Raw genomic sequence first — 17,638 nt, forward strand, 5'->3', positions numbered from 1 at the left:
CCGTGTGGAGCCCCAGGTGGGGCTGTATCTTGTAACCCTGAGATCATGACCTGAGCCTAAATCAAGAGTTGGATGCTTAACCAACTGAGCCACTCAAGAGTCCTGGTTCATGGTTTTTAATACTAAAATTATAAGTGGAAAACTCGTTAATCAGATGCTGATTTTTTTCCTTTTTCTGTATTTCTGTCATTGTTGGCAAACTGGAAATCACCTACACTTTATGCTGTAGACAGAATGAGGTTCAAATCTACCTCCACTATTTACTGTTGGTATAGCCTTAAGAGAATTTATAAATTTCTTTGCTTCTCTGTTCAACATCTGCAACATAGGGACATTTTCCCATTGTCCTACTGGTCATTGTGTATATTAAATAAGTACTTAATGCAAAAGTGTCTGGTATACTGCAGAATCCATAATGGCTCCCTTGAAATATTAAGAACTTAAGTGGCCCAGCATAAGCAAATGCTGCAAACAGTTATCCTTCTCTGTCACTTTTCACTCTTTCCATTAAACTGTATGGGGATGAATTGAATCCTTGCCCTTTTGACAATATAGAAATGGCTGAGGAGGAAGATCATTTCTGGGAATAGACATATTTCCCAGTTGAGATAAACTGACAAGGAGGATGAAAGGTCATTCTAGAGAAACAATCCAAATGAGTTCTTGCTACCTAAGATGTCCCAAAAGATTCTATAGGAAATGAAAGTAAAAGTGACAGAAAGAGCAATGGTGTTAATATGTTTCTAAAGTAAAAGGGGTGTGCATTTCCTAATGTGTGCAAAATGGATACTCTCAGTGTAATGTCTAGCCCTCTGGTGGCTTTCAATAAGTGCTTAATAATGGCAAGGATAATGTGATTAGTTTTTCCCCCTCTGCCCTTTCAAGAGCTCTCTGAAGTGAGGGCAGTCTATAATCTCTTAATATCTCCAGGTGACTGTGTTAAGTAGCATTACCTGGACTAAGGAAAGACATGCAAACAGGAAGATCAAGGTCATGAATGGTTACCATTTGTGCTTGGGTATTTTGTCCCGCAATTTTGAATTCAGTGAGACCTCTTGTCACACAATCACCTAGAGAGCTAGGCCCAGGAGAAATAGAAGTAAGCAATTAAAATCCCGTTTGCTGCCCTAGGCTTGTTTTGAGTTCATTGTTCAGCAGATGAGCTAGTTCAAGAGTTTCACTTTCAGCAGTTCATCTGATTGAACTTGGGACCAATAAAAGCAAGAGACCAGATAAAGCAAGAGGAAATAGCTGTGGCTTGGGAACATAACTAAAACTGGTAGTGATAAAAAATAATCTATAAAGTGACAGCTCCCAGATTGCTTTATTTTCAAAATTGTTAGATGGTAGGAAGGTAGGAAGGTTTAACTTTGGCTCATCTTCATCACCTTTAACACCTTTAACCATTTTAACACAACACTTTGCAGAACACGGTGGCTCCAAGAATCGTCACGGTCTTTTCTTCCTTTCTTTCAAGCATTGGTCTTGACAAATTGCCCCAAGATAAATCCTCTGCCAACTTTTCATGTTCATTTTGATCTCTAATAGTCATGGTGAGCTCCTGACTTTCAGATGTGCATTTTATTGAAAAAAATATGAATAAATAAATTGGATTTGAGAAAGTGATGAGACTAAGACATATAGCATCTCATACCACAACTGCTTTATGATAGTTCAGAAGACCTACAGTACTTAAAATTTTGATGAAAAGGAAATATGGAAAGAAGATATATAAGAGAAGAAGACATTTGATATTTCTTTTTAAAAAATATTTATTTATTTATTTATTTATTTATTTATTTATTTATTTATTTATATTTTAGAAAAAGAGAGAGAGAGAGAGAGAGAGAGAAAGTACATCCATGAGGGGAAGGAGGAGAGGGAGAGAGAAAATCTCAAGCAGACTCCCTGCTGAGGGAGCCTCACCTGGGGCTGGATCTCATGACCCTGAGATCATGACCTGAGCTGAAATCAAGAGTTGGATGCTTAACGGACTGAGCCACTCAGGCCCTCCTGACATGCTATTGAGTGAGTTTATGAAAAGAGACATGCTTGTTGGATAGCTCTCTTAGTATGATTCCTGGCTTGGTTTCTTGTTTTCTTATAATAATGTGTTCCTAGGTAGGACATATGATTTAATTTCATTATTTTATTATTTTAAGATTTTATTTGTTTATTCATGAGAGACACAGAAAGAGGCAGAGACATAGGCAGAGGGAGAAGCAGGCTCCATGCAGGGAGCCCAATGTGGGACTCATCCAGGGACTCCAGGAGCACACCCAAAGCCAAAGGCAGACACTTAACCGCTGAACCACCGAGGCATCCCTGATATTATTTTAAACTTGAAGAGTGGGTATGGTAGATAGCTTTCTGAGACAGCCCCGATGATATTCCACCTCCTGGCATCCACACCTTGGTAAACTCCCCTTCTCCAATAAATAGAGATGGCCTGTGTAACCATCAGGATTTTGAGGAAATGATTTTGAAGTGTGACTTCGAAAGCTAGGTAATGAGAAAATATTGAGGCTTCCATCCTGCTTCCTCTTGAATGACTCACTCTGAGGGAAGCTAGCTGCCATGTGGTATCAACACTCAAGTAGCCCAATGCAGAGGTCCACATGGCAAGAGATTGGGGCATCCTGATAGCAAGTAGGTGAATGAACTAATTTGGAAGTGCATTCTTCAGCCCCAGTAAAACTTTCAGATGAGTGCTGCATTAGCCAACAACTTGATTGCAACCTCCTGAGAGACTCTGGGCTCAAACCACCCAACTAAGCCACTCCAAAATTCCTGAGCTGCAGAGAAAGTGAAATAATAAACATTTGTTCTTTTAAGGTGCTAATTTCTGGATGACTCCACAATAGATAAATACAATTGCTAATAGGAATTACAGCATCATTTACTGAAAATAATTATAGTCACAGTTGCTTTGAAAATACTTTCATAAATTCAAGTCACTTAGCTTTATTTTTAATATACCTAACAGTTTTTTTTTTGTTTTTTTTTTTTTTGTGAGATCTTTAATCCTGCTATTCCATTCTCCAGGGATGCTTTTGCAGTTTTCAAAATTCCAACTATCTTTCTTTGCTTGCTACAATTCCAAATTTCCTCTCTGTATAACCATCTGCCCAGTTCAAGGCAAGCTCATTCCTCAGAACTTTCACATGTTTCATTTTTGCATATATTATAGCCCATCATGGCTTTTAATGTTTTGTCTTCTCATCTTAGAAATAACCAGGTTAATATTCTTGAGACTTTGGACCTTGATCTCACTGGTCTTCTATGCATGGTGGTCACTAATCCTGAAAGTGCTGTTAGGTAAAAAGTAGACTCTGAAATGAGAACAAGCAAGCTAAAGCCCACTTACCATTTCAAAAATGTGAATTGCTTCATCTGTAGAATGAGCATAAAAGCAATGAGATGTCTGTGTTACTATGAAGATGTAATGGTTCAATTTAGGAATAGTACCTGGTACAGTGTTAACATAGTGTAAAGTGTTCAAAAGTAACTATAGTATTAAGCTGGGTTTTTTCCTACTTATGTAGTATATAATATCCAATATTGGCTATTTCTTGACTATATTTCTTATACATCAAACTATGTTTTAAACTTTTCATATTGATTATCCTATTTAATCCTCCCACAAATTGTATGTAATATCAGCATTCGTATGAAGAAATTAGAGCATAGAGTAGCTGCAAGGCTTACCTGAAATCATAAAACTGGTAAGTGGAAGTCTGGATTAATAACAGTTGTTCTGAGCCCATAGGCCAGAACCTAACCAATTTAACATCCCTCCCTTCTCATAAATATGAGTTAAACATGTGAACTTGCTGGGCAGATCCAAGAAGTGTGATTTACATAGATATATTTGTTGTTGTAAATCATTTATATTTTTTGTTTACTCATATTAAGTAGGAAACAAATCCATATAAAAACAAAAAAAATTAAAGATGGAGGTATAAACATCTCTTACATTTTTCTCTTGGGATAACTCTCTTGCAAATTTAGAGCAGCCAGATAGAGACTCATGGGAACAAGGTTGGTCTTTGGTGATATAGGAAATCCTTTTGTATTAGAAAGTATGAAACTATATCATTCAGTCCATTGATGGAACTCATCAGAAATGGAGTTGAGGAATGTACCACAGCAATTAATGTGTCAAAGCTGTATTGACAATCCATTTGTGAAACAGTGATAGTAATACCAACAGCTATATGGATTATTATAGAGAGTAGTTGACTAATCTTTCAAAAGCCTCTTACTAGGCTCAATCAATAAATGTTAATTATCTTATTTCCACACTGCCAATGGGCTTAGTCAGGATAGGATAGGTTATGCTTCAGTAACAAGAAACCTCAAAAATCTTAGTGGCTTAAAAATAATAAAGGTTTGTTTCTACCTCATTCAAAATCATCCACAGGTTTATGTGACTCTCTAAGCCAGCTATTGTCTATGTTATAATTTATTATTGCCCTTTCCTATAAACATATGCCTTTAGGATTACTGAGGTAGAGAAAGGAAAGTCCAACACCATCAATTAAATGTTTCTGCCTAGAAGCAACATATGCCACTTCCAATCTAATTCCATTAGTCAAGCAATGCATATAGCTATGCTTGACTTATAAGGATCTGGAATGTATAATACTTCTAAGTACCATGAAGGCAGAGAACCAAAATAAATAGTGAGTAGCTTTATCACTACCACATCATTATTGTTAAATTTGAACTTCTCCAAAAGATGATTTGCTCTATTGTTGACTCAAGGTCACCAATGGCTAGGCTCTAGCTGATACTCATTTTAACTCAATGTTTAAAATACAGTGAAAAGATCATTGCTAATTGTGTGCTTTGTTAATTAAGAAGTGAATCATTTGCTATAAATTATTGTTGCTTTTATGAGTGAAAATTTGCCTACAGTATGTGTGTAAATAAGTGCATGTGTACCCACATGCATGCATCCTCTCATTCCAAAAAGAAAAATGTCAAAGTGATGGATGAGCTTCTATAGTCTCTGCTTCCAGCTCCATAGTATTTATTAATAGTTGTCCTTTTAGAGAAAGAAAAAAAAATTTTTTCAAGGTCATGTACAGAGATTCTCTTGCTAAATATCCATCAAAATTAGTTGGGATATCACAGATGAGTTCCTTTTCCACTGGACCAGATCTTCACTCTTTTGCTTTGCTATGTCAGAGGGCTCTACCTATGGAAGACACCTAACTGGAAAATAAATTCAACATATGTAATTGTCTCATAAAATAAAAACTAAAACATGATCTTCTATAGAATGTTAGTTTTGAATACAAGTTGGCTTCATTATGGCTTCAAACGAGCCAACATGCAAACTACATGTTAATAAATTGATGTCTTTAGAATAGGGTTTCATGTGCTTTTTATTATACATATATATATAATTTAAATATTTATTTATTTATTTATTTATTTATTTATTTATTTATTATTTATTTTAGAGAGAGAGCATGTGAGCAGGCAGAGGGGCCAATGGAGAAGGAGAGGGAATCTCCAGCAGACTCCCTGCCAAGTGCAGAGCCCGAAGGAGGGCTCTACCTCATGACACTGAGATCATGACCTGAGCCAAAATCAAGAGTCGGATGCTCAACCAGTTGATCCACCTAGGCACCCCTCATGTTATTTTTAATTTATTTTTTATAACTCCTATAAGCCATAATACTGTAGGGGACGAAACACTAGGAAAAATATATCCTATAACCAGCTGGTATATCCTCGACCAATGCTATTCTCTCTTGTTCCCATTACTATACTTTTCCCAGCTCTTAAAGAGCCAAACCATCTCTCATCCTTCACTTTGTTTTAGCATCTGAATGATGATGTATGAGTTGTAAGATAAAGATGAACACAAACACACATCTAGATGTATGAAGTGATTTCAATTTATATTTTATCTGGATAAAACATTGCATTTTATTTAAAGAGATTTACTTAACAAATCATATGAATTTTTTTAAGAACCCCAAGCAAATTTTTTTCATTACTCAAGTAATAAGTATAATAAATGTGTATGTATTATATATATACACACATATATTTAATAAATGTATATGTATATATTATGTATATTAGTTGTTATATCAAATAAGTACCTTATTAAAAACAGTTGATTAATTACACTTTTAAAAGAAATTAGAGTATTGTACATCCATTATGCATGAATTACTAGTTTCTAAATAATATATAGTCATTAGGAGCAATGTGAAAATTTGACAAATTGAACTCTACTCATAGGCATTAATGACAATGCATTGTGAGTTACTTGTGCTGATTTTCTAGTGCTGTGCTTTGGAATGAAAGTTTTTTAAAGAATATTTTTGATACCCTGGTGTAAAGCTTCTGTGGGGTTATTTGACAGATGTCCTGTGAGTTCTTTCAAGGCAGGGGATAAAAGTACAGTGCTCCAAACAAGAAAGTGTGAGCAGAATGGCTTTTGGCATGTGGGTGGAGAGGCTGGCACTTTCTCAGTTCAATTAAATGGAATTTTAAATTGTGAATTTGCACAGAGCTGAAAAAAGGCAGCTATGTGGAAGTTTGTTTTCATTCTTAAAGTAGATCCTGTTCTGCCCTTGATATACTCATGCAGTACTCAGAGCTGCTAATGTAGAATCTTCCTATAATGTGAGATGTTGGGACACATGTTCACAAAGAAACATGTTTCCCTCTCAGACCGAGGTATAGAATAGCTAAAACAATTTGCTTCAACACGACAGAACTGACTTTCTAAAATAAATGATTTTTCTCTTGATGCATGGGAATTTAATATAAATGATTTGACCAATGACTTTAGCTCTAGTCAAGATGGAGTAAGCACTTTCCACCACACCCCTCCCACTAGCTACAACTAAGATCTCGTCAGAACAAAACATGTAAAACAATTCTCAGAAGTCTCTAACAGGTAAATAGTAAAAAGTAGACTGGCTAGGGATGTCCAGTGAAGAGTTCCAGAGGGAAAATACATGTCCTTGGGTGCTAAAGCATCCCACGATTCAGAAATTTCAGTGAGCAAACACAAAACAAACAAAACAACAATAACAACAAGAAAATTCCTAGTCTCTCTGGCTAGAAGACTAAAAACAGGGGAGTCTTGAAGTACAGACCCTTTTGGTTATATAACCACGTTGGAAAAAAGCTAGGTAGATTCTCATGAAACTAAACATACATTTATTATATAATTTAGCATTACTGCTCTTGGCTATTTACTGTAAAGTAATGAAAACTTCTGTTCACACACTAAAAAATCTCATCACTATGAATGCTCATAGTAGCTTTATTTGTAAACAGTAAAAACTACTAACAAGTTTTAGTTAAAATAGAAATAATTCTACAATATTATTTTTGTGTGATATTACATTTGGACTTTACTCTTTCATAAACAATTGATTACAACAATTAAAAATATCTGAAATCTCATAGGAGATGATTTTATTATACTGGTATATTAATAAGCAACATTTTTGGATAGTGCTCAAATCTACTAAAAAATTGAAGACAGAAAAGCATTGAATCTAAAATATTGACATTTAATTAAAGTTGTAATCATCCTTTTATATTTTAGCCATCAGCATCACTGTCCAGGGCTACCCTTTGCAATAATGATATAAAATGAATAGTACTATAAAGTGTCTTTTCCCTCCATATTTCTTTTTAATGGAGTTCAAAGTACATGCCAACTCAAAAGACTTATTGTCAATAAAAGGTTGTTTATGCAAAACCCCCAATACTATTAGCTTTATCATAGTTATGGCAAAAACATGCTACAAGAGATTCCCGGATGAGGAACACTGTCACAAGGAATTTTCTCCCTATAAAAAATAGCATTTATGTGCTTTCTAAAAGTATTTGCTCACTATTTATAAATGAATCTCAGCTCTTTTGTTATCTCAGTGTTACTAGTTTTGAAATGGTATGGTCAGATAGTTACTCTAGCTTGCTGTTGATAAAGTTAGTTCAGAGGGAAAGGAAGTCAAGCCAAGGGAATAGAGACAGTGCTGTAGAAATCATTGTGTTCATTTGAGAAAGCTACTACCTGCTTCCTCCTGTCTAGGACTGTTGGAAATGAATCACCAAAGTAAAATTACAGATACATTTGATTTAATTTTAAAATAAGCTGGGAAAGATATAAAGAAATGTCAGAAACCGCAACACCTGGCTAGGGTGAGGTGAGAAAGAAACTGATTTCCTTTAATAAAATTTTTTTTTTCATTGCACACACACATCCTATTCACTGCATAGATTCAATCCAATGTCAGAGCGCCTGGGTGGCTCAGATGGTTAAGGGTCTGCCTTCGGCTCAGGTCATGATCCCAGGGTCCTGGGTTCCAGTCCTGCATGGGGCTCCTTGCTCAGTGGGGAGTCTGCTTCTCCCTCTCACGTTGCCCCTCTCCACCCCTCAGTTCTTGCTCTCTTTCACTCTCTCAAATAAATAAAATCTTAAAAAAAAGATTAAATCCAGTTTCATGCAAATAAATAGTTACAAAAGTCACAAGAAAACTAGTCTTCTGATGTCTAATCCAGGGCTACTGATACATAAATGTGCGATTTCTTAGATTGTTCTCACGTAACAATACTTCATTTTATATATTTTCTAAAGCATTCTTATGTTATTTTTCCTTACATTTGATCATGTCATTCTTTTATGGAAATCCTTCTAATGCCCCTCCCCTCTCATGTCATTAAAAATAAGCTCCCATATAAACGAGGTGTTACATTCCCTGCCAGCACATACTTCTCTACTCATTCCCTACCCTATGTGCTCCCTACTCATTTCCTGCCCATCTTGTCTATGCTCACTGGCCTCCTCACACCTGATAAATATGCTCTTACTTCATGGCCTTGCCACTCCTCTTGCCTAAATGCTCTTACGAACGTATCCATGTTTCAGCTCTTGACTTCCTTCAAATCTTTTTAAGAATGCCACCATATCACAGGTTTCCCTCCAAAAGCATTGAGAAAGGAATGTAGACTGCTGATATTCATTTTAGTCTGGTGGGAGCTAGATCAGATTTTTGACCTGGAGAACAGGAAGATAATCAGCTCATGTTTATTTAAGCCACCAAGTTTGTGGAAATGTGTCATGACATCAATAGAAAACAAATCCAGGCCCCACACCAATTGACACATGGGCCTTTCACCAGTTGGCAAGTTATTGAAACTTTGTGGGATTTTTTTTTTCTTACCCTCTGGCACTCATTTGTCTTACCGAGGATAAAATCAGGTTTCTAAAGTCCTGCTATCTAGTCTTCACCAAGTCCATATAAGAGCTTATCATCCATGAATGGACCAGTGTGGTATCCTGTGGACAGCAGGCAACTGATAACCTTGGAAATCAAAGTATGACAGGGCTGGTTTGCTGATATAGCTCTGAAGTAGGACTCTGGAGATGTACTGCTGGTCTTACCAAGTGAAATACCACAGCATCTGATTCAAAAGCAGAAATTCACCAGCTTGGTTCTATATCGATATATCAGATATTAGAGGAATGTGTTGATTTACTCAGGAAGCTACATGTGGAAGGACAGCTGAAATTGGAGCCACCAACTCTTTAAATTTACCCACCTATACAAAGCAATAAAAAAATTAAGTAAATAAGCAATGGGTTCAAGATATGAGAACAATATTGTTGAATTCTCAACATGGAGTCATCTAATTAGATGACATTCTTAAATGTCAGGTGGATAAGATGACCCATTGTGGCCCTTTCTTCTGCAACTGGTCATATGGTCATGGTCATTATTTACAACTTTTTTTTTTTTTTTCACACTGTCCCACATTCCTTTTGCTCTCAGCAAGCACCTACGTCGTATGTGATTTCTTGCCTGGTATGATGACCACATACTGGTCATTAATTTAGTGGATATTAACATCCTAAAGAACACCATCCCAGGGAATCCCTGGGTTGCTCAGCAGTTTGGCGGCTGCCTTCAGCCCAGGGTGTGATCCTGGAGACCTGGGATCGAGTCCCACATCGGGCTCCCTGCATGGAGCTTGCTTCTCTCTCTGCCAGTGTCTCTGCCTCCCTCTCTCTCCTCTGTGTCTTTCATGAATAAATAAATAAAATCTTTTTTTTTAAAAAAAGAACACTATCCCAGCTTACAAGGAATTGACTCCCAGATGGTACTGTCACTGAATCTTTAAAAGCTCATTCCACACTTCTCTTAGCTCATCTACCTTATAGTGACGGACAACATAGCAGTATCAGTTAATCCTGTGGGTATTGCTGTGCTTCCTTTTTTATGTAAAAATTCCTTGGTCAGAAAACAAATTTTTTCATCAGAAGTACTCCTGCGTGAAATACATGATAGTGACTAAGACAGTCAGTAAGTCTAAGGATAGTGGTTTTGCAAGAAAAAAATCTGGGCAAGGAAGACAAGTATTTATCCAGAAGGGTGTCTATTACAGAGAGAATAAAGTGTTGACCTTCCTATGATATAAGTGGTCTGATAAAATCAACTTACCACCAGATTCTGCCTGACCCCTTGGAGAATGGTTCCCTGTCAGACACTCATTGTGGATCTCCCCTGTTGGAAGTTTGGCAATTCCACAGTAGCTGCAACTAACATCACCTGGTAAGTGAAATTACCTGGTAAGTGAGTGACTTTCAGGAGAAGCTGGTGTGCTTCACCAGAGCTGAATATACTGGCTCAGGACATGGAGAAGGTGAAGGAAAGGTGGTGAGAACTGCAGAAGGTGTGGTTCTAGAAGCTGCCTCACACTAAATGAGAGCTAACAAATCAGTGACAACATGTGTGTCATATGTGCCCCAGCTGTCATAGTGCCTGGGATCTTTTATCAACCAAAGCTGAAGAAATGTGGCTTCAGCTTCTGTGTTTCTAAAGTGTCTTTTGTAGCCAACACTAACTAGGAAAATGGAATTCTAGGAAATATGTTTTTGTGTTAAGTTGACAAATTAACACTATTTTACTAATTGTTTTTTACACTTACTATGCTATTTTTCCTCATTTGATGTGTCTGTTGAGAAAATAAAGAATGTCACTTTGGGTATAAAAATGATGGATTGAGTCCATTAAATGGATAGCAGTTTTTTTGGTCAGTGGCAGAAATGAGGGCCACTTTGGTAATATTTTTTTGATTCACAAAAATTATGGATTGCCACGACTGATTACTAAGATAGAGTAACAGTTTTGCCTTTGAGTAAAAAGTAAATTGTTGTGACGCCTAGATGGCTCAGCGGTTGAGCATCTGCCTTTGGCTCAAGTCCTGATCCCACATTGGGCTCCTTGCGGGGGGCCTGCTTCTCCCTCTGCTTATGTCTCTGCCTCTCTCTCTCTCATGAATAAATAAATAAAATATTAAAAAATAGATTGTCTTAAGGCAAGTTTTAGCAAGGTGCCTTATTTGGAAGAAACACAAGTCTGATACTTTGCCTAAGTCCTTGAATTTTATTATTTGTTATTTTTTTTTTAAGTTTTCTCATGAATAGATTGGAGACTATATTTTAGACATGGCTGAGATTCTGAGAAGGGGATTCTTGTGCAAGTACTTACTGAGGGAGGGAGTCTGGTGGTTTCTTATGAAACTAAATGTGTTCTGGCCAAGTGATCCGACAATTGCACTCCTTGGTATTTACCCAAAGGAGGTGAAAACTTATGTCCACACAAAAACCTGAACATAGATGTTCATAGCAGCTTTATTCATCTTTGCCAAAACCTGGAACAACCAAGATGTTCTTCAGTAGGTTAATGGATAAATAAACTGTGGTACATCCAAATGATGAAATACTGTTTAGCACTGAAAAGAAATGAGCTGTCAAGCTATGAAAAGACATGGACAAATCTTAAATTCATATTTCTAAGTGCAAATGCCAATTTGAAAAGGCTACATATTACATGAATCTAGCAATATAACATTCTGGAAAAGACAAAACTATGGACACAGTAAAAAGATAAATAATTTTTAGGAATTTGATTGGGGATGAATAGGCAGAGCACAGATGATCTTTAGAGCTGTTAAGATAATCTGTATGATACCATAATGGTAGACACGTGACATTTATACATTTTGTTTCAAACCCATAGAACACACAATGTGAAGAATGAACCCTAATGTAAACTATCGAATTACAATATATCAGTCTGTATTCATCAGTTGTAACATATGTACCCTCTGATAGGGGGTGTTGATAATGGGGGAATCTATGCATTCATGGGAACAGGGAGTATATGGGAAATCCCTGTACTTTTCTTTCAATTTTGCTATGAACCTAAAATGCCTTTTTAAAAAAATGAAGTCTTAATTAAAAACAAAGAAACAAGACTCATAGACAATACTTCCACGTTCCTACATTTATAGTATCTGCTATAATTGTTTACCCCAATACACACACACACACACACACACACACCTCTTGTTGTCATGATGTTACTTATATTGTTAAAACTCTCACTTCACACCATTTCCTCATCCCATATATTATTCATACTCTACCTAACAATTTTCAAGGCCTCAGATCCTGACATATGGTTCTACCCACTGCATCAAGTGTGCCTTGGGGAATGTGGTCAATTTTCTATTCTGACTGCTTTATTGTGTGAGGAGAACTTGCTTGGACTCTGGTAAATACTTCCCCTATCCTACTCAGTTCTAACTAAAGATTGTACTAATGCAAAGTGGGTTGAGAAGGATCTGGAAAGTCACTGGGTGTGTAGTGTTCTTAGCCACACTAATCTTCTTTCCCCTGTCATACCTCAAGAGGCCTGTCTGCATTATCTTCTTACTCTCCAACTTAGATAGAGCTTTGCATAAATATATAGCCAATCCATGTTTGTCAAATTGTCAGAACCCCTCAAACATGTAGAATCTCGAATACCATGGAGACTTAGCCTAACTTTGGCAAACTCTGATTTTTGTGCAGACTAAAAAGTGAACTGCTCCTTCTTTTGCCCAGATCTAGAGTGTTCTTTGGTTGCTGTTATGTTGGGGCAGAATCATGGTTAACCACTTTAAACAATGTGTAGGAAAAAAATAAATATTTCTTTGTGCCTATTTTGTTCCTGGTTTCTGTTTGAGAATAAGGAGACTTTCAGGATTTCCTGATTCCATGGTTATCGTCATTTTGAAGAACAGTGTCTTGTTTTGTTTTTCTTTTTTCCATCCAAAAGTTAAAAATATACTCCTAAACTCATAATCCCCAATAATGTAATATGAACTGTGCTTCTAAGCTTCAAAATTGTTTTATTTTGTCATTTACAAAGTCATCCTGGAAATATTTGTTTCCTTGCCTTGCAAATATTGGCTAGTCATGTTGGGTTACTGTGAGATATAAGCAGAGAAAAGAGTATTTTGGAAAAAATAAATTTAAAAATAAGTAAACATAGTGATTTTACAGTATGTTTTTAGGGATTAGTTATTTGACTAGTTCTTTGAATAGTTTAAAACAGGATGAAAGTCCTTATAGGGGAGAATATGCTAACATTAAAACTACCCCCATATTTTAAAACATAAAAATATGACTTTTTGTGTGAAATTGTTATGAAATATTTAATTTTCAACATTTTAATGATGCCCTATATTGTATTTGAAAAAAATAATATTACCTTTAAGGTAAAAGGAACAATCCTTTGAAACAAATACCTTGATAGTGACATTTTGGAAAGGTCAACTTTCTTTGTAATGCATTGAAATAAATGCATTGCATGCATTTGGAAGGACTAACCTGTAGTTGCAGAAGAGGTTTTAAATTGATAGACGCTCTTCATCTAGGAAGAACATTTGGCCTACACGTCAAAAAGTATAACTCATTGCAACACAAAGGAGAACCATGCTTTATCTATGTCTATATTTTTGTTTTTTGCTCTCTCTTGTCTTTTCTCAACAGATTAATTTCCTTGACTTCAAGGGTCATGTCTATATGTTTAACAGACATAATGTAATTTCTCCTCCAATTCCCACTTCCAACTTTTCACCTCCATTTTGGGCATTTCCAGTGAATGTCCCCACCACTGCTTCAAATCCAGGATTTAATATCTTTCTCCATCAAACCATCACACGCTGTTCTTCTCATAATTTCTACTGATAATGATCATTAGTCACTGGTTATCTAAGACTGAAAAGTTTGAACAATTTTTTCCACATCTGATCACTCACCCTCGGTTCATCCTTCTCCCATTCTATTCTGTTTTTTTCTGTTTTTTACTTTACTAATTTCTTACTTTCTGATCTCAGAACTACCATTCTTACTCTGATTTCTCACCTCACATCTGAACCTCATACTATACTTTCATTTCTAAAAATATAATCAATCTTCACATTATTGTGACATGAAAATCCTCAGTTTTATGTCCCATACCCTGTTGAGAAAGTTTTGAGGAATCCTATAATTTAAACTATGGGAAGAAACCAGATGCCTTAACTCAGCAGTTACAGCATTCCAAAACATGCCCCTTACTCACTTTTCCCACGTTACCTTTCACTTCTCTAATGAAAACCTTTCTACCTCCAGGAAGGCTAATTCTCTCACATCCCCTAAGCATTGTTTGCCAAAGCTCTATAGGTGTTTCCACCATTTCTGTTTCCTTCTGACCTATTTCACCCCAGTTTCCAACACAGAACAGAATTATGTAAATCACTTTTGTATTCTTCTAAACAAATCATTATGTTACCTTGCTCTATAATTTTTATCTTAGTAAAAGCATCCATAATAACTAGTTTTAATATTCACATCATTAGCTTCTAGGAAAGTGTATTTTAAATAAAGAGATGTTTATCCATTTTACATATAAAACAAATGACGATTATTGAAGTTTGCTGAATTTCTCAAAGACACACAGCCAAGAAACATTTTTTGATCTAATGGTTCTTTCTTTACAATTATACTTTTCAATTATACTCCATTCCCAGGTAGCATTTCACAGCATTTACAACTGTTACTACCTGGCAATGTCTCTCAGTTCACAACCTTACTGACTGGTGTGGAGCAAGTTACATGCCTTTTTCACATCTAATCTAGCAAAGGGTTAGTACAATTCAGAGATTAAGAAGTAGGGCTATGGGATCAAATAATCCTGAGTTTAAATCTCAGCTCTATCACCTACTTGCCCTATAAACTTGGATAAATTATTTAATATTGTTAAATTCAAGTTTCCTTGTCTGTAAAATGGTGATGGTGATAATGCCTACCTTATAGCACTGGATTATAATGAGCGTTTGATGAGTTGATGCATGAAAACAACATAGTGTCTACCATCCAACAAATACTATTTTTATTACTACTTGCAACTGGTAATAGGGAGAGTGGTTCAGAGAGTAAAATCTATTTCTCAGGCAGATGTCTATGATCCAGAGGCATTTAGATTTCTTAAACCATAGATGATGTTTAATATAATGGGGAAAAAAGACATAATGATGAAATTTTAGTCACTTTGGCTAACTAAGATGACAATTTTGGATAATGATGTCTTTTTTACTAACCTTAAATTCTCATTTAAATCCATTATGTAACTGAGTTAACTGTATTCTCAGCATATGTATAAAATCAGGCCACAGGTGATGGTTAATTTTATGTATCAACTTGACTGGACCATAGAATGTTGAGATATTTGGTCAAATATTATTCTGAATGTGAGTGTCTGTGAGTGTGTTTCTAGATGTGATTAACAGGGGAATCCTAGACTGAATAAAGCAGATTGCCCTCCCTAATGTGGGTGGGCATCTAATCAAATGAAGATCCAAATAAAACAAGGGGCACCTGGGTGGCTCACTTGGTTAGGCATCTGCCTTTTTCAGGTCATGATCCAGGATACTACATTGAAGCCTCATGTTGGGCTTCTTGCTTACTGGGGAGTCTGCTTCTCCCTCTCTGTCTGCCCCTCTCCCTACTTGTGCTCTCTCAGTCTCAGTTTCTATCTCTCAAATAAATAAAATCTTAAAAAAAAAAAAAAAAAGGATGAGAGGAAACTTTGCTTGCCTCACTATTTGAGCTGAGACTTAAGTCTTTTCCTGCCCTCAATCTGGAACTTATAACACCAGCTCTCCTAGGTTTCCAGTTTTCCAACTGTGAAACTTGGGACTTCTCAGGTCAGCCTCCCTAATTGTGTGAACCAATTCCATCTCTCGATCTCTCTCTGTCTCTCTGTCTCTCTCTCTCTCTCTCTCTCCTTCTAATGCCTGTTTTATACTAGGCATAGTGCTAGATATTACTAAAAAGGAACCCATAAGAGAGTATTTGAGTTTGTGGTGAGCCTGTTGAATGAGTGAGCAAAGGGCTTAATAGAAGCAGAAATTTAAAACAAACAAAAACCATAGCATTGAAAACAAAGCCACGGTCTGAATGGTCAGAACCAAGGGGACCCACTGCATAAAGAAAAAAAATAAATAAGGCTGAGAATTTGGCTCAACTTAGAAGCCAGGAAGACTCCCTTTATAAGGTTTGGAGCCTTCATTCTGATGATAACTAAAGGGAAAAGGAGCTAGGAGAAGAAAGGGGGACATTTTTAACCTCTAAAAAAAAATTCTTTGCTTTGAGTGATTATTTTTCTAAAAGCAGCTACTCCTACAGTTCTATCATGAAAAAAAAATGTCAAAATTAACTCTTATTTTTTGGATATTTTTGTGTTTTTATTTAATATTAATTTCATTTCATAAATCTTGTAAGTTCAAATAAAATATAGCTTTTACAAATCAAGGAAACATGTCTAAATATTAGCCTCTTCCCAAAGTATGGGATAATTAGTGAAAGTACTTGGCTTGAGTTCTTAGGTTTTAGTTTATAATTTGTTTATAGAATCTCTGTTCTTGAGTGGATTCATTTAAGCCTTTCCCCTCTCCCCTAATCTCTAGGGAGGTAAATTGGGGTTCCTAAAGGCAAAATAATGCCAAGAGCAGTTCTCTTGACATTTTCAAGGAAATGTTGGGCTATTCTGATGGAACTTTGGAGTTGTGTGTGGATCCCATCTAGTTCGACTAGTTCGGGAAGTGATATGAAATCCAGATAAAGCAGTTCAGGCAACCTGCTTGCCAGATGCTTAAGAAGCTTATGTGGCTTTGACTTGCCTGGGGAAGCAGAGAAGAAACAGAAACAAAGTGGCCAAATCCTTTCTCAAAACAGCCAAGAACATTCCATTCACCAGAGGCCAAAGCATGGGAGGACTTTTATTTTAGTATTGGTAAATTGTCTTACATTGCTGAGGTCATGTTATTCGATTTTATTTTATTTTATTTTATTTTATTATTTTATTTTATTTTATTTTGGTCTGGTTGTTCAGGACACTATGTTTGTTTTTAGTTTATGATGCTCATTTTATCTCTTTTTAAAATAAACAACTATGTCTTAATAGAAACAAAAATCTAACATATTTTTGTGTTGGTAATGGCTTTTCATGTTGTGCCCCTATAAACTTTCCTTGGATAGTTAAATTAATCAAAACTCATCTATTTGTTATATATCAAATGCTGTCACTGTAGTTTATGAGTCAGGGGATCTATAAGGTTTACTTTTCTTGCTTTCACAATGCATAAAGTATTTAGTATGCCTTTCCTTCTTAAATTGATACTTTTAGGGGCTAAGCAGACATGATTCTCAACTTCCCAGCCGCAATGCAGAAAACGTTTTTATTAGGGACAGATCATAGATTGCCATCACTGGAGGGAT

The sequence above is a fragment of the Canis lupus genome, chromosome 1 (assembly GCF_011100685.1).
Source record: "Canis lupus familiaris isolate Mischka breed German Shepherd chromosome 1, alternate assembly UU_Cfam_GSD_1.0, whole genome shotgun sequence".
In the NCBI taxonomy this organism is placed as follows: Eukaryota; Metazoa; Chordata; class Mammalia; order Carnivora; family Canidae; genus Canis; species Canis lupus.